We start from the raw sequence: 12380 nt of genomic DNA on the forward strand, positions 1-12380 counted from the left end.
CTACACTTTTCCCCACTGTGCTGTGCATGGTCAGATGTGCCTGTCCGCAAATCCAACATGGTGGGTGCTTCTAAAAATATGACGCACCTCATGCTTTTCACCATCCAATCAGCTGGCGCGTCTTTGTCTGCGGACCTCTTGTCGGCCTATGGACCAATTGGAGGCCCGTCCGGGAAGCAAACAGGGAAGTGAGTACACGGACTGAATCCAGATATCACAATTCTTTTTTTAACCTACCTTTTGGTCATTTAAAAAAAAAAAAAATACTGGGCGAATTTACACCAAATTTACAAAAGCACACTTTTGGGACCAAGCCGCAGCTCCTGCCGCAAATCGGTTGAAAGTCCATCCAGAGGTTTGGGCTGTAGGAGTGAGCAACATTTTCTTTACGTTGTGTCTGTGGGAAAAACCCTATAACTAACCCCCACGCCACCCTTTGACGAAACCTCACCAAACTTTGCAGGATCGATCTGATGGGGCCATATACTTCTTTTTGCAAAGTTTCGTGAGGATTAGTCCAGGGTAGGGGTGAAGTTATAAGACACCCAAAAAGTACTCTACCTATGGGTTGAGCAACTTAACCATAGCTAGTGGCCGCTACCGCAGGCCCTGTGATATATTGCAAAGGAGGGGGCATACTCTGATTCCCAGCCCTCTTATAGTCCAGATGTTGTTCTCCTCGAAGCGCTTTCGTGGCTCTTGCACTCATCAGGCTGGCAATCAGTTCAGGTGTTGCTGGTCGAAGGGGACGGGAGGGAGAGTAGAAGGAGAGAAGGGAGGAGAGATAAGGGGGAGCGAGGCCATGGAGAGTTTTGAAGACAAGGCAGAGGAATTGAAATTTAAGCTGGGAGTGAAAAGGAAGCCAGCCAAGAGAAGAGAGAGAGGTAGAGATGGAGTCGCGGGTGGTAAGAAGACAAAGGGTACGGACAGCAGAGTGGTAGATAGATTTAAGAGGGGCAAGATGAGACGTAGGAAGTCCAAAGAGTAGGGAGGAGCAATAGAAGAGGCGGGAGAAGATGAGGGAGGAGATTAGGAGTTTAGTAGCGTGCAAAGTGAGAGAAGGGCGGATTTTGCGAATATTGAAGAGGTGGTAGCGACAGGTGCGGGAAGTGAGGGAAATATGTTGGGAGAATGAGAGAGAGGAGTCAAGGAGAACTCCTAAGTTACGAGCCTGAGGAGAGATAGGAAGATTGGAGGGAGGAAAGTGAATGAATGGGGGAGGAGAGGGAGTTAGAGGGAAAGAATATAACTTCGGTTTTGTCAGTGTTGAGAGAGAGAAATCGGGAGGACATCCAGTTCTTAATGGCAGTAAGGCAGGAGGAGAGTTTTTGGTGAAGGTCAGATGAGAAGGAGGAGAAAGAGAGGAAGAGTTGAGTGTCGTCGGCATAGAAGTGGTGGGAGATGCCAAACGAGGAGATTATAGGGGCAATGAGGGAGGTGTAAAGAGAGAAGAGGAAAGGACCAAGTACAGACCCTTGGGGTACACCGTACTCAAGAGGATAGGTAGGGGAGGACCGGCCACCCCAGGAGACATTAAAGGAGCGGGAAGAGAGGTAAGAGGATAGCCAGTTGAGGACAGAGCCTTTGAAGCCAAAGGAAGAAAGAGTGAGAATGAGGAGGGGATGATCGACAGTGTCAAAGGCTGCAGAGAGGTCGAGGAGAATAAGGATAGAGGATTGTTTGGCGCGGCGAGCAGAAAGAAGGGAGTTGAGAATAGAGGTGAGAGCAGTTTCTGTGGAATGTTTGGGACGGAAGCCTGATTGGTAGGGTGGTAGGAGAGAGGAGTTAGTGACAAAGGATGTGAGGGTAGGGAAGAGTTTGGGATTTGTCTAGTGTTTTCGGATAACCGCGGGTATACCCGGGGAAAACCACGATTATGGGTGGTTCATTGGTACAACCGCAGGTATAGAAAGTTTTTTTTTTTTTAAACAAGGACATTTTACAGGTACAGCAGGAATGTGAAAAGAATGTTTACAAACTAATTGTAGAGCTGCAACATGTATAGTGAAACCTATAGGTGGAACATGGACAGTGGCAATGGCCAAAGACCATGGCTAGTGGGCCTTAAAGATACCTATTGGTGCAACATGCCAGTGGGCACGGCTGAAGGCCGTGGCCAATGGCCATGGCAAAAGGCCATGGTTAGTGCTACCTAAGCAAACCTATAGGTGGAACATGTACAGTGGCCATGGCCAAAGGCTATGACTAGTGGGCCCTAAAGAAACCTATTGTTACGCTCACCTGGTATCCACGGGTGCGCCACACGATACTGGATGGAGGTATAAGCGCTATCCCGGACCCCTCTCTGCCTGGTTATGTGCCAGACGTAGGGTAGCAACTATAACAGGAGAATGGAGGGTTAAGATACTGGTTCTGTGATGGGCGGACTCCCACCTCTCTCTGGTCCAAATCCCCTCCGTTGGGGTTTTTGCTCACCTTAGGTTTTTGTGCGTTGAACTCTCTGTCCTGTGTCCCTGTGCAGGGGCGCGTGGTTGGTGCGGGCGTTCTGTGGACCTAGTTGCTTCACTGGTCCGTGTGCCCTTATGTCGGGTCCAGACCGGCTGTGGCTCCGACTCTGCCTCCTGTCTTCCAGGTGAGTTATAATGTCTTTTCCGTCTTTATTCTGTCTCTTTCTTTCCCTCCATTTTCTCTGCCTTCTCAGCGTCTTGCTCCACTATGCTGTTCGTTAACAATGTCTCTTTTTGTTTTCACAGGGATGGTTGCGATATCGGAGTTGCCGTGCTGATGGCGAAGACCGCAGTGAGTTATTGTTGCACGGAGCGCTGCGCTGTTTATTGGTGTTAATTGCTAACCTTTGTTCTCTTCTCTTCTTTGTACAGGTGGCAGTGATGTTCCGGAGTGATGAGCGATCGAAGCGATGCTTGCCCAGGTAAGTGCTTTGTTAATGCTGACCTTGTTCCTTCTCCCTTGCAGGTTGCAGTGAAACCCGGATATGGGCGAGGTAAGAGAAGCGCAGGGAGCTGCCAGGACTCGCTGCCTGCCCAGGTAAGAATTGTTATTAATGCTGTCCCTGTTTCTTTACCTTTGCAGGTTGCGGCGAACTCCGGAGATGGGCGAGGTAAGTGACGCGCAGGATGGATTCAAGGCCGGTTACTTCACAGGTAAGTGTTCTTGCTCGCTAATGCTGTTTTTGTTCTTCCAGGTTATTAATGGAATCCGTATCTAGGGCTCAGGATCGGGCCGCCGGAGAAGCAGATGAGCAGGAGCTGGACACGGTGAGCGTTACGCTGAAGGAGTGAAGAATAACGCGAAGCATGTTCTGCTGTTTGGGTGTGGTTTAAATAGCCCAGTTAAAGTAGTTCCAGGCCCAGCCACACGCAAAACACTAGACCGCATGGCTTGGTTCTAAAGAACTAAGCTGTGTAATAGGCCTCCATGTTGGATTAAGGTCCGAAACTGGCATTGCTTTATTCCTGATAATGAGCCTGGCGCCAAAAGCACCAGGACTGACTCCATGTACGTTTCTGATGGAGTTTTAAGGCCCTTGGGGCCAGTGTGAGGGGCCTTAGCCCCCCTGCTGCCAGAGGGCTGTTACACCTGAGGGGGTCAGGGGCATGGATCGTCACACCTATTGGTGGAACATGGCCATGGCTAGTGGGCTCTAAGGAAACCTATAGGTGGAACATATACACTGGCCACAGTCGAAGGCCATGGCTAGTGGGCTCTAAAGAAACCTATTGGTGTAACATGGACAGTCGCTTTAGTTAAGGGACAGTTACAGGGATCAGAATTAACGCAACAAAACCCTTGAAATTCAGCGGATGTGGAAAGTGATGATCATCTTAACTCAGCGTCCCCCCTGTTGCAAAGCCCAAGAGCACAGACATAACAGATGGGATTCACATTGACAAAGTTAGCGGCCAACAAGATAGCTCAGTGTGTTGACCACTCTGCTGCGATTTGTGTGTGAATATATCATTAGATCCTAGGGGTCATCAACGGGGGAATGCCGAGTTAAGATGATCATCACTTTCGCCACATCTGCTGAGTTTGAAGGGTTTTGTTGCGTTAAATCTGATCACCTTAACTGTCCCTTAACTAAAGTTTTTTCAGTGACTATATATACAGAATATATACACATTATACATCTATATATATATATATATATATATCAAAATGTGTGGGTTTGTGGTGGAATTTGTGGGTTTGTGGCTTCGGCTAAGCATTGTTCCTTATACAATTCCACACAGTTTCACCAATCTGCACAACAATTTGCATAGTTACCGGTTAAGACCATCTGGACGATACGCGCTACATGACATTTGGACAACCCTCCAGCCCCCCGTTCACTAGATTTCAGCACAAGTCAAAATGTGTTGGTGGGTTTCTGGCTTGGCAAAGCGTTGTTCCTTATACAATTCCACACCGTTTCACCAATCTGCACCAAATTGTGCATACCTACCTTTTAGGACCCTTCAGACATTATTTGCTACATGACATTTGGACACCCCACCCCTTCCCCTGGATTTCAGCGAAAGTAAAAATGTGTTCATGGGTTTGTGGCCTGCCGACGAAGCCGTAAACCATGTTCACTGGGAAGGAAAACAAGAAATGTATGAGGCGAAGGGACTGAGGCGAAGGTGAAGGCAGGTAGCATTCCAGAAGTTGTCCACATTTTTCCCGCATCAGGTTAAATAACTTTTCCAGAGGATTTTTGCAAGATGGTGCTTGCTGACAAAGCCGTAAACCATGTTCACCGGGAAGGGATGTTTCTCAATTGGTCCCAACACGAGGAACAAAACCTGAGGTCCCCTCAAAAACCACGTCTCAAGGCCATAGGAGGCAACGTTTCCAAGATATTTGCACTGCAACAAACTGCAACACGCCAGGGTGAGGTGACAAGTGGGGAGAGAGCACAGAAGGTCCCAGGATGCAGTAGCAAACCAACTCTCGCCTTCCCCAACCTCTACTTCGGGGAATGTCAGCCAGCCACACACGCCCATTCTCAGTGCAGTTTACTTCAGGATGCAAAGCATATCAAGCAATAAGCAAATCGGAACAGCAACCCTGAAGGATCAGTGTTATCGTGCCTGTCTTCAGAACCTGTTCAGAGAACAGGTACTTCTGCCAGTATAAAGTAAAAAAGAGACTACATTTATGGAAGCCACCAGCTGTTTCAAAGAAAGAGCCATCCCACTCTCTCCAAAAAGGACTCAAATGTTCCTTCCTTTGGCCAAGAGAGATTGCACTTCTTAATTAAAGGAGAAATGGCACCTCTTAGTGAAACGAAACAGCAATTTGTCCCATGGTAAAGTGAAGGAAGGGTGTGAAGGGTAGAGTCCTTTGCCTTTCAAGACCAGGGCCTTGGCCTACAAAAAGCAGTCAACCCCCAAACTTCATGCTACCTTTGTGGAGCTGTTTCTACTGGATTGCTTCATTATTTGTTTGGTATGCTTAGCAATGGCATGTACTGCTATGTGCTTGTATGGCCCTGTTTTGAAAAGCTACACTCAGAATTGAAGCTAGTCTGTACCTGGATGACTTGTGCTGGTTTTAGATTGATTTAATATCTACACATATGGTTTGACGTAAGTTAGGTTTATTTTGGATTACAAGTGGTCAGCCGACAGCTGTTTCAACCCCTCAGGGTCCTTTTCAAGGCTGGTAAATTAACAGACAGGTGTATAAGTGAATAAGTGACATATAGTGAAAGTGACAAGGAGTGGCCTTTATTGTAGTACATTGGTTCATGTTTGATTGGTTCATATTTACATATTGCACTTGTTTGTCACATACATGAACATCATTTTAACACATTGTTAGCATATACATGGGTCAATTGATAACATGAGAGTAGGATAACAGTACCACGGGAAGGAAAGGGAGGAACGTGAGAGAAGTTTTGGTGTTAGTTCAACTGTAGGCTACGGTGGTCACTTAGTACATATTCAGCCTCTTTGAGCCGTATTAGGTTGTATTTGTTAGGTTAAGGCCTTACCTAAGGTTTGTTAGTTTATGCCACGTCTTCTAAGCTTGGTAAGTCGTAATCTTCACGGTGGCCCGGTTAGGTGGTTGGCTGTGGTCAAAACCGGATTGGGTTCAGAAAATTCTGTCCGCCAGTGCAATTGCTTAGTGCATGGCCGGTTGAATAAATATTGGTGTCTTATATTGAATCTCTGCTTAGTCCTATTGCGAGGAGAAACCTTTCCTAATGGTGGTGGGAGAAGTGAGTCTCGTCAGTGCAATTGCTTAGTGCATGGCCGGTTGAATAAAGATTGGTGTCTGATTTTGAATCTCTGCTAAGTCCTATTGTGCCTCTACTTCGTTTCGTCATGTTGCAGTATCTGTTAAGGGATCCGAAAAGTGAACATGTTGTGATATTTTTGTATTTGAATGGTTGGCCTTCTTGTGCCGTTGAATTGGTTCTAAAAAAAGAGATCCTAGTAGTTGTTGCTTCTGTGTTGGTGGTTGCCATAGTGGCATTGGCTGGTTCACTTTCTGCTTCTGAGCTTGCTGCGGAGCTAGTTGGCGTACTTTCCAGTGATCTTGTGGTTGTTAGATTGTATTTGGACTGGAATGTGAATACTCGATCCTCCCTGTAGTCTTGATCATCCCTAAATAATTTGTGTCATTTTCTCATTTTGAGTTAATCCTGGTTCTATTTTTAAGATTGTATACATTGTCCTGTAGTTATTTTCCTTAGTTGTGATTGGGGCAATATATGCTTCAATGTCTGCCTTAATTTCATCGATTTGGGTTACCAATCTACTGTGTGCTCGATCTGCATGTTCTATTAATAGTAAAATCATAGTTGTTGAGCTGTGAACTAGATTTTCTTCCCATTGTCATGCCAAATCTGTATCTCTGTTGTCCTCGAAATCTGAGAAGATAAGTATCCGGAGGCCTCTTGGTATTTTGGTTTGGTCTGCATATGGTTGCATTGCCGTTCTCCCCAACATTTGTTGATTTGTTTGGTAGATAGTTTCTCCAATTGCATGAATTTGTGTTTTAGGTCTGGTTTGGCATTTGGTCCATTTCTAAAAGCATTGTATGATTATATCAGAAATAATAGCACATTTGAGAACGCTTAACCAACGCTCTATAGCTCCATGAATGGTTCAACTCTTACAAATCCGAGCGGACCACGAATCTGCAGGGAAATAGCTCCCTGAACCGTCCAGACACTGCATGTCCGACCACTCCATAATGAGCATGTGCACATATCAAATCTCCCTAGCTAGAAACCAATGTGCATGTGTGCGTAGTAGCGACTCAGAATGAAATCTCTGTAGTGGATAGGGACATATGTGCTTGAATACGTCGTACCCATTCCACACCACCCACAGGAGACGTACACAATGGCAGAACACTTCCGCACAGGGATATCGCTAAACTTTAAGCTAAATATGCTTGCACACATTATCTCTGTGTATTAATTGCTATTCAACACTGCGCAACACTGCTGCATGGGTATGCCAACCCATTTTCTGTCATATATGACTGCATATTTTACTGCGCTGTATCAGGTTCTCCATTATTTCGCTCAATACTTGCCACTAGAATGCAAGCACTTACCCACCAATTACTAATGAAACCACTGTCTGCCTAACTATGCTAGGGAATACCTAGTGACCCCTTCACTACCTGGTACGCTCAGGAAAGCTAAGCACCAAATAGCAAGGAGGGTGTTACAGTAAACCTGCATAGGCGCAACCTGGGAACAATTGTATGAGAGTCCAACACTATCCACTTTTGATAGCTATGCACCAACCAATCGCACAATGCATTAATCATGCATGGTTCTGCATGGGGCCAGCACCATTAAGAATTTACCAGGCCACGCCTTACTAAACTGCATAATACCTACAGTTATGGGACTCACTTCCCCCACCACCATTAGGACAGGTTCTCTCCACAATAGCATTTAGCAGAGATTCAATATCAGATGCCAATCTTTATTCAACGGGCCATGCACTAAGCAATTGCGCTGGCGGGACTCATCTCCCATCACCATTAGGAAAGTTTTCTCCTCATAATAGGACTTAGCAAAAATTCTATTTCAGACGCCAATGTTTATTCAACCGGCCATGTACTAAGCAATTGTACTGGCAGACAGAATTTTGGAAAACCCAATCCAGTTTTCTCCACAGCCAACTGCCCAACCAGGCCATTGCAAAAAAAAGATTTACCATGCTTAAAAGATGTGGCATAAACAAACCAACCTTAGGTAAAGCCTTAACATAACAAATACAATCTAATATGCCTCAAAGAGGCAGAATATGTAGTAAATGACCACAGTAGACTACAGTTGAACTAACACCAAGACTTAATTCCCCTGCCTCTCTTTCCTTCCCATGGTACTGTTATCCTACTCTCATGTTAACAATTCACCCATGTATAAGCTAACAATGCGTTAAAATGATGTTAATGTATGTGATGAACATGTGCAATATGTCAATATGAACCAATGTAACATAAACCAATGTGCTACAATAATGCCCACTCATTGGCACTTTCACTATATGTCACGTATTCACTTATACACCTGTCAGTAAATTTACCAGCTTTGAAAAGGACCCTGAGGGGCGGAAACACGTGTCGGCTGTCCACTTGTAATACAAAATAAACCTTCCATTTTTGTTGGGAGGGAGTGTGGGGGGAATATTAAGACATGTTTGATCGTATATTGTATCTGTAAGTTTTGTAAAATACATAAATTGTTAATAAAATAATAATAGTACATTTTTCTTAAATAATCTCTCAGAAGTCAAACCATACGTGTAGGTATGAAGTCAATCTAAAACCAGTAACAGGGTACAGATTAGCTCCATTCCTAACTAGAGATGTGGGCAGCATCTCGACCAACCCGTGACCGTGCAGCTAGGTAAGTTTAGGCACCAGTAGAAAGGGACAATACAGAAAACGTATAGATAAAAGTTTGAAATTAATAGAGTGAAGTGCAAGTGGAGACCAGGATCTAGTGCCCAACCTTTCTTTCTATACACTCAGATGTTATGCTACGCCATGTGGCAGTGCCGCCCCTGGCTGACTTCTGTCCGAGGTGCGTGCTACGGCCTGTCATCCTGGTCCTGCTGTGGATATCTGCACCTGGTACCCTCAGCCTGTCATCAGTGGTGTGAGCTCCAAGATCTGAGGAAGGAGGGAGGTGGCGCACACTGGTTGGCGAGATGTAGTAGAAGGGGCCTGATGGCCCAGTTACCTGCATGTTTTTAAGATATAGAAACATGTTGTGCAATGTCTTGTTCTGTTGGGATCAATGTGTCCTTTTCCCAAAGCTTAATGCAAGTTAAATTGAATCTACAGGAGTGCTACTGTTTTTTTACATTGCAGTAGCTGGGGAGAATATGATGCTGTATTCCTTTTTTACTAGCTGGTTAGGTCATGTTATATTATGCTGAGGTTGAATTATAACGGTTTGCATTAAATGACTAATGTTCAAGCACCTCTGAAGCAACTGTAAAACAGCAGGTAGCACCCACTGAACACGCAAAAAAAAAAGGAACAGAAGGTACATCTGGAAATCTAATGTCTTAACTGGAACCGAAACCCCATTTTTAAATTTTTACACATGATGATATTGTTATTCCTCCACAGTTTAATAGTATCCAGTTTATTTACATTGGGGGTTGCAGGGCTGAGTCAGGATTCTGAGCTGAGACTGATCCAAGCACTTTACTCCCTGAGTTAGCATACTGGCTGCTTCATCTAATCCTCTTATGTGATATGTTATGTTCTTTTCTATTGCACTTAGGACCTGAAGGTATTGGTGCACTGTATTAGGCAAAAGGCAATGCTTAATTTAAGTCATATCAGAATAGGACAGTCAGTCTGCAAGCACTTATATCTTCACATGTTGTTGAAAAAGACATGCCTCAGGTAGCTTCCTAAATTTGTTTAAGAGCGAGCTCCTGCAAACCGATAAGGGTTTTCCATCTGCAGATTTCTGGTTGATTTGAAGAACTGTCAGCAAATATATTGAAGGTAGGGGAAAGATAGAAGGAAGATAGAAGCATAATCAGGCTTTTACTCCAGTTTAAATTGTGACTTCAGATATTTAGGGGCTTTGCCATATGGGTACATTTCTAACATAGTGACCCCTTTCAAGCAATCATTGTTGGAGGCCAGGAGGGGCGCGTATTTGGCTGCAGCCTAAGCGTCCTGCTCCGGTGCCACTGGATCTGAAATGGATTAGAGTCCCTGTTTCTGACAGGACCCCCACCCCCGGTTGGTGGACAGTAGATCAGTGCTTGGGGTACTGCTGGGAGAAATCTAGACACTTTTGGCCTGAGCGGAGCGGAGAAACCAGCTGGGGAAGGGCAGCTGGGAGAGTGGTCTTCTCAACCCTGTTGGGTCGCTCTGTGGCAGTGCCGCCCCTGGCTGACTTCTGTCCGAGGTGCGTGCTACGGCCTGTCATCCTGGTCCTGCTGTGGATATCTGCACCTGGTACCCTCAGCCTGTCATCAGTGGTGTGAGCTCCAAGATCTGAGGAAGGAGGGAGGTGGCGCACACTGGTTGGCGAGATGTAGTAGAAGGGGCCTGATGGCCCAGTTACCTGCAACAAGGCTCCAAGTGGAAAGGCAAATCCAGCAGCAGTGAGACTTGAAGATATGGGCTGCGCACAAGGCAGCTCGCAGTGTAAAGGACTTTGTTATGGCAGCTTTGGATATCAGAGCGGCTGGCTCCCTGTATGTTATCAGTGCTGTGGCGTGGGAGGACCTGATAGCCTCACGCCAGGCAGAGGACCTGCATAGCATCTTAACTCCTAAGCGGCGCTAAGGGTGGGGGTGGTGAAGGGGTCCACAGCGCTGAGAAAGAGCAACAGCCACGTCCTGTGCTGGACCCTTCTGGTCCCCAGAACGGCAGTGTGAAGGTCAGTTGGGTGCCCTGGTGCCCAGAGGAGAGGAGGAACATGGGCCTGGGATCCGGTTGGCTCACACATAGAGGCCCCTCTTCCTGTGTGCAAGCCTGCGGGAGCTGGACAGTTGCTCGCTGCTGCCTGGTAGGGCCTCTCTGCTGGGGGACTGCATGGACTTTGTAGCTGGGGATCAGTGCATTGGACTGTGCCACACTGAGCACAGTGTGGTGGTAGGTGTGGCAGTCCTGAGTGGATTTTGGCACCTACTGGAGCCCTTTTGAAAGGTCTTTGCTGGGTTACCCACAGATGGGAGTTGGCCCGATGCAGTGGAGCCTGAGGCCCTCTTGGTGGTGGTCTTGGAGGAGCTGGTGGGGGTGGGGGTCTGTGGTGTCCATACCATGAAAATTGTGCTGGGTCTCCAGTGAGGTACCAGGGGTGTTAAGCAATGCACTGAGCCGTGGTACACCCCCTTTAAGGTGTGTGGCCTGTAAGCAGTATCTAGTGGTGGTGGGGTGTTTTTGACTACTACGCACAGACACAGGGGCTGGATTGGTGGCTCACTCTTCGCTCCCTGGCATCGGCAGTCGCTGGGTCTTGTGTCAAGGCATCCTGGATTCGAGTTGCTGCGTGTCGCTCTGAGGGCCTCCTGAGTTGCAGTGGAACTAGTGCCCTGCAGTCTTAGTGGTCTTGCCAGTCCTTTGCTGGTACCCATACACATTTATCACCTCAATGCAGGAGGTGGGGGGTGTAACAGAGGGAATTGGGGTCCCTGTGCTGGTTTGCTTTCACCCTGATGGTCTGGTGGGCATCTCTTCAGAGGTTTCATTTTGTTAGTTCCAACCAGCCCCTCCCAGAGCAAGAGTCGGGCCAATTGATCATGGCGGAGGTGCCTGCCAACCCGGTGTCAACGAAGAAGGACATTGTAGCCTTGCTTGAGGAGATCCGTGGGATCCGTGCTGATACAGGGGTCTGGCTGGGCACATTAGATAAGCATGTTGACTAGATCCACGACATACTGCTCAACTTGGAAACAAATCAAACCTCTCTTTACAGAGTAGAACCTCATATCTACACAAGGCTATCAGAGCTTGAAGGGATGACACTCAAAATGGATTTTTGAAAATTATGAGAGGAGAAACAACCTTTTTCGAGATCCAGGAGAAATAGGGAGAAACGGAAAGAGACCATAAGAGGACCGTTTATAAGGTGCTCAAGCTCCTTTTTGGTGAGGATACTACTGCTGAGTCCACAATTGACAGGACTCACCATGCTGGGGTGAGGGCAGGGGATGAGGTTTGTATTGGTCTGTTACAAAAGTTATTTATTAGGCATAACTTCTTACAGTCAGCCATTTTTGAAAATACATATGCATTGTGCAAGGAAGAGAAATAAAGACGGCCGGCGGGTAGTATCTGTTTAATCAACTGTTTTACAAGCTGAAAAAATAAACTCTCACTGTTTCTTTGCATCCAATATACATTTATAGACAAACAACGTCACATATCAATTCTGTTCTTAAATGAACCTTACAATATGATAGGCC

At 46.3% G+C, this 12380-nt stretch overlaps 1 protein-coding gene across 1 annotated transcript in view; it reads right to left on the bottom strand.

Annotated features, from left to right (window-relative positions):
* The window catches only part of LOC138569550 (kinesin-like protein KIF19), a 3041213-nt gene that overhangs the window by 2055875 nt on the left and 972958 nt on the right, over positions 1 to 12380 (bottom strand). The window lies entirely within an intron of this gene.

This window comes from Ambystoma mexicanum, chromosome 2q (assembly GCF_040938575.1).
Source record: "Ambystoma mexicanum isolate Mex_15411 chromosome 2q, UKY_AmexF1_1, whole genome shotgun sequence".
Classification (NCBI taxonomy): Eukaryota; Metazoa; Chordata; class Amphibia; order Caudata; family Ambystomatidae; genus Ambystoma; species Ambystoma mexicanum.